This window comes from Notamacropus eugenii, chromosome 4 (genome assembly GCF_028372415.1).
Source record: "Notamacropus eugenii isolate mMacEug1 chromosome 4, mMacEug1.pri_v2, whole genome shotgun sequence".
In the NCBI taxonomy this organism is placed as follows: domain Eukaryota; kingdom Metazoa; phylum Chordata; class Mammalia; order Diprotodontia; family Macropodidae; genus Notamacropus; species Notamacropus eugenii.
The window spans coordinates 185,709,571-185,730,258 of record NC_092875.1 but is presented as its reverse complement, the minus strand read 5'-3'; the positions used below and the strand labels follow the sequence as shown (position 1 = coordinate 185,730,258).

Sequence of the window (20,688 nt, the reverse complement as noted above, 5' to 3'; positions counted from 1 at the left end):
GGGTACTTACTCAAGGGCCACGGTTGGGGTGGGGAACCTGTGGCCCCTTCTAGGTCTTTGGGTGTGGCCTTTTGACTGAGTCCAGGTTTAAAGAGCAAATCCTTTTATTAAGGGGATTTGTTCTGTGAAGTTTGGATTCAGTCAAGGGGCCACACTTGCGGACCTAGAGTGCCACTTGTGGCCTCCGGGCCACAGGTTCCCCACCCCAGGGCCAAGGCAATCCAGCAAAAAATAAAATAAAATAAAAAACAACCCCCTTCCCTGCCCCAAATAGCCTGTCTTTTTATCTAAACATCCATGACGAAAACCCAAGCCCACAGAAGAGACTGGTAAAAGCAAGCAATTTTCAGGGTCCAGCTGTATCAATAGCACCCCAGAGTAAAAGCTGCTACTGTATTCTGGCTGCTGTTGGTGGCTGGAATCTGCCGCGATGGCTCCTTTTAAAATAACCATAAAGTGATTTAGGAATAGAGAAATGCTGTTTTCAGGGCTGCTTGGACCAAGGCAGTCTGTGAAGGCGATGGCTTTCCTGATACTTTGGGGGAATTGTCTGTTTCTTTATCCATAAGGTAACTCTGTTCTTATCCGACCATAACGCTAGGATTCTGGGAAACCTTTCCCCTGGAGGCACCTGAGGAATGAGTCATCAGAAAGAACCTGTAGAAGTGGGAAAACCTAGAAACTTGAGCAGAGAGAGGCTTAATCATTCACTGGATTTAGGGGTGTGTCATTCATGTTTATTCAGCCAATGAGCGGAGCCAAGGTGGTGCGCCCCACACTGGAAACTGGAATTCTGTGGGCAGCCCAGAGTGAAGTATGGGCTTTGGAACAGGTAGAGGCAAAGCTTTGCTGCTGGCCATGCTACTGCTTTCCTGGAGGGAATGTGGATCCCAGAATCATAGCCACTGAGGAGACTAAGCCAGGAGGTAAACTTAGGAAAATAGGAGAAGCCGGGCTTCCCTGAAAATTAGAACCAGTTTTAATAATCAGCTACCGAAAATGCCTCAGGCAAACCAAACAGGATAAAAATAAATAGATCAAAGGACATACAGACCTCCTGTAGGAACTGAGAAAACTGTAGCAGGGGTCAATGTGAAGGTGAAACCTTTAGGACCAGAGAGAGGGACACCTTCCTTATCTGGGGAACCAGCAATTTCACACTTGAACTTCCATGTAGTCCTGGTCCTGGAGGTGGGGGCAATCGGTAGTTCAGCTCTAGAGAAAAAGATAAGGAAGTAAGTTCTAGAAGAGACTGAAAATCTCACCAAACCTGGTGATGGTGGTGGTGCCAACTATGATCTGCCTTTGGGTAGGAGTCTGAATATTTTGGTCCAGCTTTCAGCTGAAACAGGATAAAGGGTAGAAAAAAATAAAAAGAGGGTTGTGTATGTAAGAGAAAGTGAGGGAGGGAGGTGATGACTCATCAATAAGGGCCCAAGCCTGAAAGCATGTGGGATTCATGAACTTACCTCTTTACTTCAGAGCATACTCCCAGGAGGGAAGAAAACAAGCATTTATTAACTTTCTACTATGTGCTAGGGACTACACTAAGTATTTTATAAATATCTCATTTGATCCTCATACACTAAGTATTTTATAAATATCTCATTTGATCCTCATAACAACTCTCTGAGATAGGTGCTAATATTATTCCGATTTTACAATTGAGGAAACTGAGGCTGTGAGGTTATGCTATACAACGTGTAAGTTTCTGAGGGCAGATATGAACACCAGTCTTCCTGACTCTAAGCTCAGCAGCATTCTATCCCCTCGCCACTCTTCTTAATTCGTCCCATAAGCTGAGTGCCAACTCAATTTATTCGTATGTCTAGGGCAGAAGATCTTGAGGGCAGTTGTACTTCTGTGGTTTTATTCCCTTATCTAGAAAATAAGGGAATTAGACTTAAATGACAGCTAAGATTTCTTTTAGCATTCTTTGATTTTTTAAGCAATTTTTTTTTTTTTTTGGAAAATCTTCAGTCCTGCCTTGGAAGAATGAACAGGAATTTATAACTAGGTCAAGTTGACTAAAGAGAATCAGAGGAACTCAAAAGACTAGGCAGTACATCAGCCTTCTAATCAGTGGCACAGGTGGTGCTGGGGCAGATTAAGAGTATAAAATTGGGGAAGATTGGGGAGAAGCAGGATTGTCTGAATACACCCTTCTTACTTAGGGTTTTCCGTTCACAACCTGCACTTCAAAGGTATACTTATTTTATGCAGTCCCAGACTTACTACTCTAACAAAGCAACAAATCAGATCAATAAAGGTGAGTAATTTGTGTGGTCATCCCTAGGCAAAACTGTGATATAGCAGATTTTGCTCAATACTCACAAGTTCTCCTTTCTGTGCCTGTCTGTCTGCTTCCCAAGGCTGCTCCCTTCAACTCTCCTAGACTGCTCTCCCTTCTCTCCTTTTCCAACCCACTTCCTTCTCTTCCCAAGTTCATCCCCAATCAAAACCAATTCTCTAAAAAGGATCTGAAATATGAAATCAGACACTCCTACCTACAATACTATAAGGAATACACTAGTACCCTGGAACCCACTAAAGGAGAACCCCAGGAAAGCCTGCCCTGCTTACCCTGGGAGAATAAGTTCAATAATAAAGACCCAAAACCCTTTCTCAGGTAGTGAGTTTGAAAGTTTCTTAGCTCCCAGTTTCCCAAATCTTTCCTTCCCTGACTAGTATGAATCAGCATCAGTGTGGAGATTCAGGTTTCTGACTCCCTCTCCCCAACACCTGGGCCTGCTATATCCTGATAAAAACCCTATAAAAATTGACTGAACTTTATTGGCTTGGAAATGAGTGCCCCATTTCCTTCCCCAGTAGGATTATACTCCATCCAAGATCCTAACTGACTGCTCTAGGTCCATCCTCCATCTTGTGAATCTCTCCCCTCAATAAAGCTGACTTTTTTTTCCTAGTATTTGGTTTTTAGAATTTTACACTTTTGTAAGCCTGGGTTAACATATACATACTGGCTATATGACCCTAAACAAGTCACTTGTCCTCTCAGGTCTCTAGGCAACTGTCTATATTAACTGCAAAAATACCTTGAAATAAAGGGAGTTTCTTTCTCACTCAACTCACACAGGCCCTACCCTACATTTATTTCCATCTTTGTGTGGATTTGCTAAGGCCTTACCTTTCTTGGGGATTAACCCTTATCTCAAACTCTTAAATGATAGGTTTGGTCTATAGTTAAGAGGTTTCAGGGACCCACTTCAATTTTAAGTGGGTCCCTGAAACTTTTATCAATGCCTGGCTCATAGTAGACTCAGTAAATGCTTCTTGACTTGACTTGACTATTCTGGTACCATAACAAAGACAATTTCAGTGAATTTGGTACATACTAGCTTTCTTTTCAAAAGGTTCTTTGCCTTCTGCTATAAGTTTTGTGCTGGTCACTCATCTGATCTCTCACATTGGCATTTGAAGGTTGGTTGATTATGCTGGTAATTCATTTACTACGCAGCAGCACATAAGTAAAAGTTTGTTCTCAGATCTTCTCATTGAAATTACATTTATGGAAAAACATAAGAATTTAGCAGTTTTTCCTCTGACCCTTCTTCCACTCAACTACCCCTAACTTCTAGACAAAAAGAATTTTTAGATGCATAACAACTTTACTTCAAACAATATTTTCAGAGAGGCCTGAATGACCCAAAGACTTTTCTTGTTTTTAATTTACATAGTATGCTTATATCCTAACATCTGTAATTTCAGCATCAAGTAGGCAACTTGAGGTATGGGAATTCCCTCCACCAGCTACCTTATAACTTAGTAGGCAGCTAGGTGGTAGAGCTCATTTTACAATCTATCTTTGCAAGTTGTTATGAGGATAAAATGACATGCTTGCAAACTATTTTACAAATCTTTTTTTTTTTCTGGGTAATGATATATTTTCCTTATAGACTACTGTTTGAACAAACTTGCTCCCCACTCTTATGTTTCAGAGTCCTTTTTCACAGCAGCCTTTTAAAAGGGCCTGGGACAGATGGGCCTCCCCATCCCTCCCAGAACAGAGTCCCCTGGAAAGCTGAGAAAGTTCTCACTCAAACTACCCACACTGGTTAAGCACATGTGTTTGGGTCTTCAGGCAGTAATACACGTGGGGCCAACTGCCCGAGTGGTCCGACTGGACTGGAGTAAGCCCCACTTCGCACAAGTCCTACAGAACCCCAAACTCCTACTCCAAAATCACAGTGCCACCAGCTGCTTCCAAGGCTGCTTTAATCTTCTCTGCTTCTGATTTGGCAACATTGGCTTTGATTTCCTGGGGTAAGGACTCTACCAGCTTCTTTGCCTGGACGAGGTTTATGCCCTGAATGTAATTCTTTACTTCTTTGATTAGTTTCACTTTATCCACAGGCTTGGCTTCTGTCAGCTTAACAGTGAAATGTGTTCGCTCCTTCTGTTTGGGTGCCTCTTCCTCATCTGCTGCCTCAGGGGTTGCCTTTGCAGTAGCAGTACCTGGTACCATGCCACTCATTGGCATCAGCCCCACATCCTGGATCTTCAGTGTTTTCTTCAATAACTCATTGAGATCAGAGATTTCCAGTAGAGTGAGGCCGGCGATGTCCTGTACTCACTGCTGAATCTTAGGAGGGTACTGCTTGGGGGCATTGTCCAGAGTGGCTCCAGCCAGAGTTTCACTTCTTTGATGACAGCTGCTTCTCATTAACCTCAGGGCACAAATACCCAATAATGGCAGCCTGGTCTGGAGCAGGGCCGTGGTCCGGAACCTCAAGCAAGGCCCCCGCAGGGGGCGAGCAGCCGCAGCTAGCATCACGGTGGGCACGAGAAGTATTTTACAAATCTTAAAGCAATTTACAAATACTGTCTGTTGGTATTATTGGCTAAGACCTAGGGAGTTCCCTAAGTTACAAGGAGGTTAAATGACTTGCCCAGGGTCATTTGGCTAGTAAATATATATTTGTATATATTTCCAAAGAAAGGTTTGGGAGAGAAGAGATATTAGACTAACTACCAAACTGAAGGTCGATAGAGCTGTTGTGCTGACCTCATTATATGCTTGTGAAACATGGACAGTCTACCAGCACCATGCCAGGAAACTGAATCCCTTCCATTTGAACGTCTTAGGAAGATTCTGAGGATCACCTGACAGGATAAGGTACCAGACACTGAAGTTCTTGCTCGAGCTGAACTGCCAAGCATTCAAACTATGCTTCAGAGAGCACAACTCGATGGGCTGGCCATGTTGTTCTAATGCAAAATGTACTCTTGCCAAAAAGACTATTTTATGGAGAACTTGCATGGGGCAGGCAATCACATGGTGGCCAGAAGAAAAGATACAAGGACACTCTCAAGGTCTCTCTCAAGAACTTTGGATTTGACTGTGCAACATGGGAGACACTGGCACAGGACCACTCAGCATGGCATGCCCACATAAGAAAAGGTGCTGTGCTCTCTGAGCAAAGCAGAATTGAGACAGCACAAAGTAAACACAGGATGGACAAATTTGGGATATCCACCCCAAATATTCAAATAGACTATCTGTGCCCAACCTGTGGTAGAGCATTCTGAGCTCGTATTGGTCTAATCAGCCACAGTCAGACACACTGAAATTTCACTTTATCATGGTGATGTCATTTTGGTCCTCTTCAAAGATGAAGGACAACAATGAATCTGAAGCCCAGTTTGATTTCAGGTTTTCCCAACTCTAAGTTCACCACTCTATCTATTAGGCCCAGGAAAATGAATTGTGGAGAAACTTGGAACTTACCTGAGTCAAATCTATTAGGAGAATCTATGGTGTTAAAAAACAGTCACTTGGTGAGAATCTGAGGTCTATGAAAACTCTACATGCTAACCTATGTATTCTCAAATCACTAGTAAGTTATATTGGCTGGATTTAGACTAGATATTCTGGTGAAAGTGTGCTCACAGCTTTTATATTCAGAGTGCGCCAGGGAATGTTCAATAGACTTTTCTCTGGATCAGAAGCTGTCTGGCACTGTCAGACTCAGAAAATCAAATAATTATAATTGTTTAGTTGTTTTTCGGTTGTGTCCAAGTCTTCATCTACTCCTTTCAAGGTTTTCTTGGCAAAGTGGTTTGCCATTTTCTTTTCCAACCCATTTTCACAGATGAGGAAACTGAGACAAACAAGGTTAAATCATTTGCCCAGGGTCACACAACTAAGTGTCCAAGGCCAGATCTGAAGTTGAGTTTTCCTGGCTCTAGGCCTGACAATCTATCCACTGCATCACCCAGCTACCCCTAACTGGCACATACTAGGCACTATAAAAATATTAGCTATTATTATTGTTAAAATTATTGTATGTTGTCTAATTTCCTTCATTTTAGGTTTAAGATTTTTTTTCTTTTTAGTGTTTTAGATATGTTACCATGGTGAATCATTAGAGAAGGAACAGTTGCCTCCCACCCCCAAGCTGGACACATAAGAATGCATTTCAAAAAGCAAAACTCCTGCCTAGAAAGAAATCCATTTCCTTAGACTTCTCTAGAGAATTGTGCTCTTACTGCTTGTCTCTTGATCGCTCCCCATCATAAATTTGGCTATTTCTGAGACATTCAGCTGTTTGGTGTAAAGACAGAACCTCTTATGGCTTTCCTGATCTATACTGCACCTCATTAATGACACCGTTCATCCCTCTTAGTTGGAATGGACCAGGGAATCTGAGTGGAGGGATTATGATTGACACAGTCAGTGCTGCCCCTAACACAGTGTGAGAGGTTAAATAGTAATCAGTAATGACTTTAAACACATTCTCCTTGGCAGCCTCTCAGAGAAATTACAGCCAGGGCTGGACATAGAAGCCTGCCTGTTGGGAGGAATGGGCTGTAGAGGCCAAGACTACAAATTCTCACCATTGCCTGCCAAGCCAACATGTAACAGGTTAGCAAGGACAGCTCTGCTTCTGGAGAAATAGAGGAATGTTCAACATATATATTGTTCTGTGGGTTTTATTCCTCTTCCTCAGGGAGGAGGAGTGAGAGCTTAAGATTTGGGGAAACATTGGTTTGAATCTGGGTTTCTCATTTTCATTTTGCAACTGTAACAATCTGAGAACAGAATAATCAAGAAGCTTTTTTCCATTTGCAATATTATACTCCCTAACCCACGAAAACAAAAGATGTGACTCTAATAGGATGAATTGACTAATACAGCTAACTTAGGTACTGTTAGATTGGACAGTTCCGTATTTGCTTGAGCAAGACTGTCAGTAAAGTCATAGCCCTGAAGAACAGCCTAGAAGCAGAGGGAACAAGCTGTTCTCGGAAATAACTTGAAGCAACTTCTCGAGCCTCAAACACTCATCCCTACTGTCACTTTGAGCGTACTGGAGGGCAAACAGCAGGATATAATGGAAAGGTTGTCAATTCTAGACTTAGAAGACCTGAGTGTGAATCCTCAGCTCTTCCACTTACTCCCTGTGAGATTTTGGACAAGTCATTCGCCTTCAGCTGGCTCTCAATTTCTCCACCTATAAAATGAGGCGTCTGGATTAGATATCCTCCAAGATATCCCCCAAGTTCTTAAATCCCATGATGCCATCCTGCCTGACCTTGGGATATTTCTCAGGTGATTATTTCTTTTCTCTTGAACAACAAAGAAATGAGACCTGGAAATGCTGCTGTGGACCTAACAAAGCACAACAGAAATGTTTCAGCTGTCCAGTAAAGCTTGGTGAAGGATATCAGAAACGCTCAGTTCATTAAAAGCTATCTTTTGAGATGGTAGAGAAGTCAAGATTTTCATGTAAGTGGGAAAGAAGCTATACCTGTTGTGCTTGACTGACAGTATTCGTTTGTTCCACACAGCTCGTTGCTGTTCCATTATCTGAGTGTGTTTTAAGTTATTATGGAATTTCATGTAATTATGAATGGCTCCTGGGTGGAAATCCTTTTTCTTTTGATCACAAAGAAATCTCATCATAATTCCTCTTGTGGACAACTTCTAACCTCCACCACCATCACCATAACAAAAACCCACTCAGGGTTCTAGAGAATTGTAGTGTTTTCAGAGAAATCATAAAGCTACTTTTTAAAAAATCCTAAACCAGGCAAAGTCCCAGCTCTCAATACCTCTGCCCCAGCCCTGGGGTAGAAGTAAAAGCTGGTTCCCAGAAGATGATTTAGATGAACCAGTCCCTCTCAGCTTGCAAAGGATACCCAATCCCTGTTGCACTCACAAAGAGACCCAGGTTTACCCAAAAGAGACATGGACATGGGCACTAAGGACACTTGGGTGGATCAGGAGACAGTTTCCTTTGCTAGAGATCAGAACCTGCCTTAATAAACAGGCTGGGCTTTGTAAAACCCTAAAGAATGTCCCCAGGATCAGGGCTTACTGAGGAAGACCTGAAGCTGCCATGATAAAGGTGTGCATAGAGTGGTTAACAAGTTCCAACTGCAGCAACAGGGAACAATGAATAGATACTGTCCCTGGGAGTAATTCAGTTCAACAAATCTTTAGTAAGAACCTACTCTGTGCAAGGTACGAATAAGAAGGAAGGGTTCAGGCCCAGACTTGTGCCAAGATAGTTGGGTATGTTATGTAGAGGACTGGCCTCAGAATCAGGAAAATTTGGGTTCCAGTCCTGCATCTGGCCTACCGTGATCTTGGGCCAGTTGCTTCGGTACCCGCATCAATTTTCTAAGACTATAAATTGTATAATAAGTGCTATTCTGCCTTGGTAGAAGGAGTTTCCTTACTAGGAACCTCCCTATACTGACAAACTTAAAGAGTGGTCATTATTTTCAATAGTGAAATGATTAATACTCATGTAGCACTTTGAGGTATATAAAGCACTATATTCATGGCGAGTGTTATTTTCCTTGTTCTGCTCATGGTTAATGTCAGAGACTATCTCAAGTCCTAGAATCGCAGATTAGAACTGGAAGGAAACTTAGAAGTCACCTAGGCTACTTCCTCCATTTTACAGAGGAGGACGCTGAGCAATGATCATTATAATCATGGCCAGCAATTATATATCATTTTAAGGTTTTCAAAGCATTTTACATATATTATTTATGTGAATAAAACAGAGAGGTGTGATTTGCCCAAGGTTACTTACATAATCATAAGCTGGTATTTGCTAGCAGGCCCTTTGACCCCATTTGGGGTTTTCTTGGTGAAGATACTGGAGTGGTTTGCCATTTCCTTCTCCAGCTCATTATACAGATGAAGAAAACTGAGGCAAACAGTTAAGTGACTTGCCCAGGGTCACATAGCTAGTAAGTATCTGAGACTGGATTTGAATTCAGGACTAGCATTTCATCTACTCTACCACCTAGATACCTAGCTGCCCTGATCTTTCCACTACCCCATACTTTAGACTCTAAGATCAGTGTTCTTTTCATGATACTTCATCGCCTCTAAAATTAAGCATTTTGTCCCGTTCAGAGATCAAACTGGTGACTGCCATTATCACCACTAAGTTCAACTCTGGGGATCTAAAAAGTGAATTTCATGCCCTCAGGAATGTGAAAATTAGTAGAGAGATGGTTTAGGTATACACACAAAGCTTTCATGCAAATTAGAATACATTAAAAGAATTTAAAAGTCCAAACAACTTACTCAGAGATCTGCAGAGCAAGATTATCTTGAGTTGGGAGTAGAGGATGGGAAGGGGAATCAGTTCTGATTACCCAACTGAGGAATTACATTGAGCTTGTCCAGATGATGAGGGAGAACAAGACGGTAGGGAACCTGAGAAGGAACTCTCATTTGACCTATCCATTGAAGATAACTATAGTCCCATATCATCCCTGTCTTTTGTGGCTAAATTCCTTGTTATGGCAAATGGATTCTTCCATTTCCTTTCCTCTCACTCTTAACTCTTTATAGTTTGGTTTCTGACCTCATCATTTAACCAAAACTACTCTTTCCAAAGTTATTAATGAATGAGTATTAATTGCCAAATCCAATGACCATTTCCCATTTATCATTCTTCTTGATCTCTCTGTAGCCTTAGATGCTGTGGACCATTCTCTCTTCCTTGATAATCTCTTCTCTCTAAATTCTCAGGACACTATTCTCTTCTGATTCTCCTTCTCCCTATCGGATCACTCCTTAGTCTCCTTTGCTGGATATTCATCTAGGTCACACCATCCACTATAGATGTCCCATTTGTATTTTCTTTTTCTTTACTGCTTTTACTAAAACAGCTAGGTGGTGAAGTGGATGGAGCAACAGGTGTGGAGTCAGGATAACTCATCCTCCTGAGTTCAAATCTGACTTCAGATGCTTAGTAGCTGTGTGACCCTGGGCAAGTCATTTAACCCTGTTTGTCTCAGTTTCCTTATCTACTGATATGGAGTATCTAAAGATATGGAGAAGGAAATGGCAAACTCCTCCGGTATCTTTGCCAAAAAATATCCCCCTAATGAGATCATAGAGAGTGAGGCTAGATTGAACAACACTATTTTGCTGGAGGAACTCATTATCATGTTATCACTGATTCAATTATCATTCCTATGCAGATAAGTCTCAAATCTATTTATCTAACCCTAACCTCTCCTGCTGACCTCCAGTTTTACATCTCCTACTATCTTTTGGACTTCTCAGACTGAATGTCTATGTCCCATATACATCTTAAACTCACGTCCCAAACAGAACTCATCTTTCCCCCTCAAATCTTGTCCCTTCCACACTACATATTACTGTTCAAGGCACCACTATCCTTCCAGTTCTTCAGACTTGAATCTTAGATGCATCCTCCAATCCTCACTATTTCTTATCCCCCATAGCCAATCTCTTGCCAAAACCTGTAGATTTCCCCCTTTACCACTTCTATTTCTCCTCCGCTCTTAAGAAAAATATCCCTACCCTTCCCCTTAACTTATCTCTTTTTACTGATGGCACAAGCATCCTCCCGGGATGCCAGACTTATAGTCATTTTTGACTATTCTTTCTCCCTCTTTCAAAATATCCAATCAAGTGCCAAGTCCTCCTTTGTTTTTAGCTCCACAGTATCTCTTGCATCATACTCCTCCACTCCCACTGCATGTGGGTTGTTTCTTTTCTCCCTCTGCTATCTTATTAGCCCTGCCTCTAGTCTATCCTATCTCCTATCAGGAACAACAATAATAACACAAATAAACATTTGTTATCCATCTTCTACACCACTAAGAGTAATCTTCCTAATGTACTGCTATGATGTCACTTCTCGACTCAAAACCTTCTAGTTGCCTCCTAAATAAGGTATAAAGCCCTGATTCTGGTGCTGAAGGCCCTCCACAAATGGTTCCAAACCACTTGTATGCTCTGGCTAAGGTTCACTGAATGTAAATGGCAATTGTTTCCCTTTTAGCCAGTAACACTGAAGGTCTTCCCCTCCCAGTTTGATTTTTTTTTTTAATTAAAGGGGTCATCCTTTGACTTATTTCTTAAAGATGCTTATTCACTGAAAGGATGTTACCTTACTCAAAGTGAGAACATGAAAAGACCTTAGCTTAAAAGGGGCAGGGTCTCCCATTGCATCCTGATCTGGCCACTGGACCCAGATGGCTCTGGAGGAGAAAGCAAGGTTGGTGACTTTGCACATCCCTCCCTCACTCAAATCAAAGTCAGCTGCAAGTCATGTAGTCATCTGCCTGATGTCATGGTCCTCTTCAAGAATGAAGGATAAAAGCCCCACAAGGTTCAGTGAGGCTGTCTCTGATCCCTTTGGTATCTTGCCCTCTCTCATCTCCATACCTTTTCTTATATTGTTTTCCCATGTCTGGAATGGACTCCTCCTCACTTCTAGCTGGAGTCCTTCCTTTTCTCCAAGATCCAGCTTAGTTTCCCACTCCTTCATGAAGTCCTACCTGACCTCCCAGCTAGAACTGATCTCGCTCTCCTCAAATTTCTCTTCACAATCTACCTGGTTCCCTATTGATTATAAGCTTCTGGAAAGGGCAGAGCAGTATAGCGGAAAGAGTACTTGAACCAATGAAGAAAGAATTGGATATAAATACTTTGTCCAGTCACTTTTAGTCATGTCTGATTCTTTGTGGTCCCATTTGGGATTTTCTTGTCATAGATACTGGAGTGGTTTGCCATTTCCTTCTCCAGCTCATTTTACAGATGAGGAAACTGAGGCAAATGGGGTTAAGTGATTTGCCCAGGGTCACACAGCCAGTAGGTGTCTGAGGTCAGATTTGAACTCAGGAAGATGAGTCTTCCTAACTCCAGGCATAGCATTCTATCCACTGTGCTGCTTGAGTTTGAATTCTGACTTACTGGCTTGGTGACCTGGGCAAGACACTTAACCTCTGAGTCTCAGTTTTCTCATCTGTAAAATGGGAATAATAATGACTGCTTACATTGCCTACCTCGATGGGGCTGTTATGAAAATCAAATGAGATAATGTATGTAAATCACCATAAAGATGTGAATTATCATTATTTATCTTTATAGTCCCCACAGACACTATCAAAATATCTTACACAAGTTGAATACACAAAGGATTCAGACCTTGGACACAGAGCCTCTCTCTTAGTAGCAATCTAGATAGATGTATACTGTGGTACACTTTTTTTTTTTAATGCAACAGATATATTATTTTTCAGGAAGTAAGGGTAAATTGTTTTCAGTGGTGGGTACATTTTTTTGTGTGAATAAAACATTTTTATGTTTTAAACATACTGAAAGAGTTGTTTATTATCGAAAGGAATTTAATCAGATTTTGTAAATCTGGGTTTTCATATATCCAGTTTGCTTATACTTTGGAACACCTGTTCTATTCAGTATGCCCCAGAGAAAGAAACTATAGATAGTTTCTATAGCTGGAAGTTTCTCTTGAATCATACTAAGTTAAAGAGAAGAGTAAGCCCCATGGAACATGGACCAGTCCTAGGCAGAAGTGTAAACTAGTTGGTCTTTAAATACTGAAGCGCCATCTTTCAGTTAATTCCCACTCCCCACCCTAATATTCACACTATGCAACTTCTGGGCAACTCACCCAAGCTAGCCAATTCCTTTACATGCTTTTCTTTCTGTTGATAAAATCTGTGTTGTGGTTAAAATCCCAGCCTGGTGCTGATGACCACCAATGGATTAATTCATTAGCCTGTCCAGTCTTTGACCTGGAGCAATCAAATGCAGTTCTAATGGTGAGATTTCAGGCACTAGGGATATAGGCCAGATTTTGAGAAATATATCTGGGATTTGAGATATGTACTGGTATTGATAAACCAGGCCCAGCTGAAATATATCCATCCAAGAAAGAGAAGAAGCCATGGGATTTAGACTGAAACATTAGATAGTTGCTCTTCCTGTTCTGGATTAGCTCTTCTTTTTTTTTCCCCTAAGACATTTAGCCCATTAAACAAAAGTATTAAATTCAGTTAAAAATGAAAAGAACATAATAATGTATCTATTTGCCCCCACCCCTTTTTCATATACATGTAAAGTGTCATTATTGTTATATATGTAACATATATACACATCTATAACATATATATAAAACATACATACATATATATAACAGATATATACATACATATTATGTTTTTATATATATATGGGACAACGGGTGAAACAGGCCATCTTACAAAATCAGACTTTAGAGTTGGAAGGAGTCTCATCAACTGCCTATTCCATTCCACACAAAAAACATACCTGCTAAGTAACTTATTCCACCCTTGGACATCTTTAGTTACTGGAAAAGAGCAGCTAGGTGTCAAAGTGGATGGAGCATGGCCTGGAGTCAGGAAGATCTGAGTTTAAGTCTGGCCTCAGATACTCGCTAGCTGTGTGACCCTGAGCAAGTCACTCAACTATGTTTGCCTCAGTTTTCTCATCTATAAAATGAGCTGGAGAAGGAAATGGCAAACCACTCCAGTATCTGTGCCAAGAAAACCCCAAAGGGTCACTAAGAGTCACACAAGACCGAACAGTTATCATTATCCCACCCACCTCAAGTGGTAATCTTAAACCACTCTTTGATTGTCCTCTAGTCTCAGCTCATCTCTAAGTCCTAGCACTCCTAACTCTTTTCAGTAGGAGTGTTACCGCGCTTTTTTATTCATCCTCCATTATTGGTCCTTGATTGTATCTTCTGTATTTATCTTTTAAAAATCTCAGTTGGTTTGTGAGTTCTCTGTGTTATCAGCATCATTCTCTTCAGGTAACTCCTATTTTTCCTCCTCATTAGAACTATTTTCCTTTGTGACTTCAGGATTTTATGCATTTCTCATATCTCCTGAGTTTATTCAACTGTCATTCTTCTTCATGTTGTAACTACCCTTTATAGTATTGATATGATCATTTGAGCAAGTCTCAAACCTAAAAAAGACTTTTTAGAAAGAATTTTATTGTCATTCAGCAGTGGGGGAAGCCAGAAAATTTTTTGCCCAAAACTATGAAATTCTTGCTAATATTCTTTAAGGTTCTTCATGTAGTATAATTTACACCCACATGAATCTCCAGAAGTGGGTAGCAGTCATCCATTTTGACAAGATTTGGAATACTTTCTCTCGCATCTTGACTGCATGTCCCAGGAAGACCCTTGTCATCAGGTTAACAATACCTGCTTCCATACCCCTGAGCAGGAACTCACCAGCCACAGTTAGCTTCTTTTTCTGACCCTTGTTGGATGATCTTTTATAGGACAGTCTTTATGGCTCTCCTTCATCATTCCTTGGAAGACAAGATACTGTTTCCTCCTTAGAACCTTTCCTTTCTTCCTCTTTAGGAAGATTAAAATCTTTTTTGTTTTGCTTTGTTTTATCTCTGAGTATGCACAGCTGTCTTGTTTCTTCCTTATCTCTTCCATGGGACACTCTTCTTCTAACACCTATAGTTCAAACCTCTTCTGCTTTAGATTCCTTTTGTCCCCTTGAAAATCCATGCTTATTTCTTTCAGAAACAGGTCATCATCTCTAACAATGGGAATATGGGGACATTATTTCTGTATTCCCTTCATCTTTTCTTTTTGATTATAGCTAGGTGATTTTGATCAGTCATTTTATTTGTGTCTGATTCTTCATAACCCCAATTTGGGGTTTTCTTGGCAAAGATATGGGAGTGGTTTGCCATTTTCTTCTCCATCCCTTTTGACAGATGAGGCAAACAGGGTTAAGTGGCTCACCTACCATCATACAACAAGTAAGTTTCTGAGACTGAACTCAGGAAGATGAGTCTTCCTGACTCCAAGCCCAGCGCTCTATCCATCTCTAGGTGGTATCCTGGAACAAAAGCATCAGGGTTTTCCCATCTGCTGTTTACTCTTCTGATCTGATTCTACAAGTCTCTGTCTTTCTGGGAGACATGTTCAACTATCCCCAATACCAAAAGATGGTGGGAGATTCTTATATTCTAGACTCCACCCAGACCAAACTCAAGGGATAAAAGTAGTGTTTTCAAACAATTATAGATTTAGAGCTGGAAGGGACCTTAGAGAACATCTAGTCTAACTCTCATTTTATAGATGAAGAAACTGAGGCAGAGAGACTTGAAGTTGCATGCTCAAAACAGACAGGAGAGTCAACCTCAAGTCTAGCACACTGGATTCTCATCATGCTGCACCCTCAACCTGGATGTTGGGGCTTTGTATAGATTCTCATATCTTTCACTGTTCTAGTGGCTTAGAGGATGGAGCTCTGGGCCTAGAGTCAGGAAGACATGATATTTAATAGCTGTGTGACTTTAGGCAAGTCACTTAAATGATGCTTGCCTCAGTTTCCTCATCTGTAAAATGGGGATAATAATAGGCCCTACCTCCCAGGGTTGTTTTGAGGATCAAATAAAGTTAATATTTGTAACAAGAGTTTGTAGTAATAGTAAGCACTCTTCAGTTATCCTTTCCACATCGCAACTTTCCCCATCTTGGTGTACATTACAGGTCAGCATAAGAAATTAAATGGGAATTTTGGAAGAATTTTGTGGAAGCTGCAGATGACACACGCAGGCTAGCAGAACCTAGGACCAAATACTTAACCCAAATTTTACAATAAGGTACTGTAAACACCACATAAAAGAAAAAAATTGTTTTAGACTTCTTCTCTGGTACAAAGTGAAGGCAGAAACTTTACATGAATTTTCACAGGGTACCATGTCCCTAACCTCCGCAGTGTGGAAGTATTAACTATATATTATTATTAGTCTACACTTTCGGTGTTGGTGGATTTCCTGGTTTTTAACCATCTAACTTCTCCTGACCAAATATTCCTCTGTGGATATATGTTGTGGTAGAAAAAGCACCAGACTTGGGTTCCAATGCCAGATATGCCAATAACTAGCTGTGTGACTTTGGTCAAGTCACTTTACTGTACTTTCCTTATCTGAACCATGGAGTAGTTAAACTAGGTGATTTCTAAGGACCTCTCCAGATCTAATACTTCACAAAATCGAATAAGATAATGTTTGTAAAGTGTTTTGCTAACCTAAAGCATTATATAAATGTCAGCCATTATCAACACCATTCTTATGGTGATATATAATACATGCTACGTTCTTAGTGAAAAAAAAATGGCCCTTGTAGGAGTGGAAATAGGTAGAATATTCAATGTAAACTAGCATCTCTATTAAACAGTCTTATATGCCCTTTCCACGCACCCTTTCTAATACCAACCTAAATTTAGATTCTAGATGCCTTGCTATTTCGCAGCTTTTTCAATTAACTATTCACAAGCATCATATGGAAGTCTCCCTTCAACACCAATTTGTTATAAAAATTGGTCAATAAGGAATTCTCAGGCAACAATCTTTGTTGGCTTATATAGTGAATCAAAAGCCTTTGTGTTGTCTGGTGTGTCGATGGAAGTGTTTTTGACAAAGGCTGTGAATTAGACAAAGACAAGGATTTTCTGTTCACATGAAAGTGATAGAAAGTGTTAGCCTTAGGAAAAATTTGAAAGAGATGAAATTTTATCTTTGGTAATTTTCTCATGTCTCTCCCATAGTTGTTATTCATTCCTAAAAGACTTGGCTCTCAGCACATATATAAATAAATCTCCATTAGCTGATAATACTCTCATTAAAGGTATTAGTATTATTGGAGATTCTTAAAGACTCCAAATTACCAGTATCCTAATTGGTACTGCCCCCAAACCTCCCTCTTTGCTCTCCCAGCCACAGGAGTTTTAGACCCCTTGGATTTCATTCTTCCCCCTTTTAAAACTTATTCCCAGGAGATGAGCTAAGAACCTTATTTATACTAAGATTTGAATGACAGGCATAACTTTGTGCAATGTTTATATTTTACAGAAGTCAGATTCTCAGTCAAAGAACTAAATCTCTCATTATTGAATTTCAAGACATTTCAAGCTGGGAAGAAAGTTTCCCCAACCACCCCAGTGATTGTGAAATCACACTCTTTAGGCAGCTGCCTATGGGGCAGGCATATTTATAATCTCAGACCCATTTATGTGAGTTCTTTGTTCTTAGGTGTACAGAACTAGGCATCCCAGAACACTGTTAATATTACCTGAGTACTCTTTACAAATTCAGTGTGAAATATAGCAGTACACAATCAAGAGAGAAACATACCTTTGGAGGCAGGTTAATACTTTGCTCAAATTCAAGAGATTTAGACAAGTTGCCTAATCCGGCTGACAGGTAAATCGGGCCTACCAAAGTGCTTTCAGAATTGGTGTCATTTACCTTTTGATAAGTACCAGTGTTACGATACTGTTTAAAAAAAATAAAAAGTAAGCGGCCTGAGACTTTGGCTTACGATACAATGGAGCCTTTGTGTAGAGTCTGAGGACCCAAGTCCACGTTAAAATGCAATGAATTGGTGTTGCGTTGAAATGGATGACATATATAATTACAGTTTAGATCATTATATTTATGTTCTGGTTTGGGAGAGGCAGGAATCTGGATACAAAGAGCACCTTGGCAACTAACTCCCAGGTGGAAGAGTGATTGCTAGGGCAGCCAGGGACCTACTATAATCTGGCAGCCAAGGAGTTGGATCACATACAACTGCTCCCAAAGTATCAGTCACTATTTTGATGGCAAAGCGGTAGGGACAGAACAATAGAAACATAGTCAGAAGACCTGAGTTCAAATGTCACCTCAGATACTTACTAGCTGTACAATGCTGGGCAAGTCACTTAACCTTGGCTGTCTCAGCTTCCTCAGCTGTAAAGTGGGGATAATATTAGCACTTGCTCCCAGGATTGTTGTGAAGATCAAATGAGATAATTTACGTAAAGCACTTAGCACAGTGCCTGGCCTATAGTAGGCTTTTAGTAAATGCTTGTTTGATGACGTCTCCTCAACCTCCCAGACTTTAAGGAAAAGTAATCTTTGGTTTGCCTTAAGAAATGCATTCACCTCATTTGTGATCTGTAACAGTTTGTATATCAACAGTTAATATTATTAGAAGGAGCTTGTTTAATTTACTGAAATGATCTGGGATTTCAACAGCCAACTGGTGCAGGAGTTCCATGCACCAATGTAGATTACAACTGCGATTTAGTAGATAGAAGTTAAATAGCTTTTCCAGGTTCATACAAGTAGAAAGTGTCAGAGAGGGGATTTGAACCCAGGTTCTGTGACCCCAAGGTTAGAATTCTATGTACTACACACCAGCTGGTCTCTTTTTTGTGACTTAGGTTAAATAAGTGCCCTATCTACCAATAAGCTTAAAAATATTTTCTTCATAAAATAGACTTCATAGATAATTCAAATACAAACTTCAGTTTAGTCCACCAAGTACCACAGGTTCAGAATTAGTTGTCTGAATTAATGAGATCTTACTGGATATTATAAGTCTTGCGTTTCCATATTTCTTCAGTCCTTTGCTTTATCTCAAGGCTGGAGATAAAGAAAGGGAAGGGAACAGTCATTTATTAAGCACCTACTATGTGCTGGGCACTGTGCTTTATAAATATTATCTCATTTGATCATCATAACAACCCTGGAAAGTAGGTGCTGTTATGATCCCCATTTTATAGTTGAGGAAACTGAGGCACATAGACATTGAATGACTTGCTCAGGGTCACACAGCTAGAAAGTGTTTGAGACAGGATTAGAACTCAGCTCTTCATGACTCTGGGCAGAACCCTTTGTGACTCTGAGCATTTCCACATACTCCCAGTTCAGTGGAAGGAGCATTGAACTTGGGAGTCAGAAAACCCAGGATTTAAATACTGGGTTTGCCACTTTTATGACTATGGACAAGTAAGTCATTTAATTTCTCTTGGCTTTAGTTTCAATGGGGATAACAATGTGCTATAGAATTATTATTAACATGATGCTATGGGACCTCAAACGTCTTACTTAAATTTTTTTTTCAGTTTGATGGATAATACTCTTCTGGTTCCAAGTGAAATGCCCATTTCTTTCTATTGAAGTCACTTTTGTTTCTTGCTTTTGCCAAGGCAAGGGAGAACTATTTACATTCTCTATTAATCCTGTCTACATGTTCAAGTTCCAAGACATCCTCGTCATGCTCATATGTTTCTTTAGCAGACCACCAGCCCATCCCCATTTTCTCCTCCTCCTCCTTAAAGGAGCCATATTCAGCCAAGCTACTGTCATTCAGGAGATGCAAGACAGCAGATGTTATCAGAGTATGGTATTACAGGCTGGGACAATTTGAACCTAGATAAACAGGAAATCAGTGGAACAAGCACATTCTAAAACATGTTCAGCGTATATTGTGCTGCTGTATTATATATTAATAGCAACAGGGAAAATGACAATAATAGGTATGCCAATAAGGGAATGTAGATGGAATTATTGGACAAGTCACAATTTTTCTTCATAAATAGTTCAAGTGTACATTTACAATTTTAAGACTTTACAAGTTTTACAGTTTCAAGACCTAATAAGTTGTACAATTTTAAGAGTTTACAGGATTTAAAGCTCCCTTTCAAATTTGGATTGAACTTCAATGAAAACAGAAATAGAGAGGCAAACATGGCATGGAGGAAGTCATTCTGGATTTGGAGTCTGAGGACCTGCCCTCCTAAGTCCCACCTGTGTGACATTGGACAAGTGATTTGACCCCTCTGGGACTCAGCTTCCTCATTTGAAAAATGAAGAAATTGGGTTAAATGATCTCTAAGATCCCTTCTAGCTATAAATCCGTGATTCGAACGCTCACTTAAAACAATTAGCTTTCTGCTATAGAATTTTAACAAAAAGCATAAGCCCATTTGTGAAACCCATGTGTAATGTATGAAGTACTCTACAAATAAAAAGTGTTACTATACTTGGGGACTGACTGATCTTTTGTGCTTCCAGCATTATCTAACATTGGCTCAGTGCCTTTATCTCTAGCAAGATGTTAAACATCAAATACAGGTCAAGGGTAAATGCTCATCAAAAGACAGTATTTTGTTTTTGACTGTGATATCCAGATTATATGACCCCTACAGTAATGGAGATAAAAAATTAGTCTGCATTTGTCTTTGTGGAAGTATACACAATCTGTACAGAATAGTGAAACTGTCTTTTATGAAACACCATTTAATATTCCATATGATTGTGATTTTGGTTAGAAACAATGTGATTTATATATCACCCTAGAATTCTCAATACTCAGAGTTCACATAAATGATGTAAGGGATTTACATGGATTACAGAGAGAATGACTATCCCTGTTCCTTTCCTCTGGAAGCAAATTTTCCTTTGTTACAAGGAAGGGCTGGCTGAGTGGCGGAGACAGGGGAAGGGTAAATTCAGAAATGAATATCAAATAAGAAAAAAAAAGTATCAATACATTTTTTTAAATCTCTTTCTCTTTTCCTATT

General features: G+C 40.1%; 1 pseudogene; it reads right to left on the bottom strand.

The window, feature by feature from the left end:
- Positions 1-3,884: 3,884 nt before the first annotated feature.
- LOC140500851 (large ribosomal subunit protein bL12m pseudogene) lies at positions 3,885-4,807 on the bottom strand (annotated as a pseudogene).
- Positions 4,808-20,688: the final 15,881 nt, after the last annotated feature.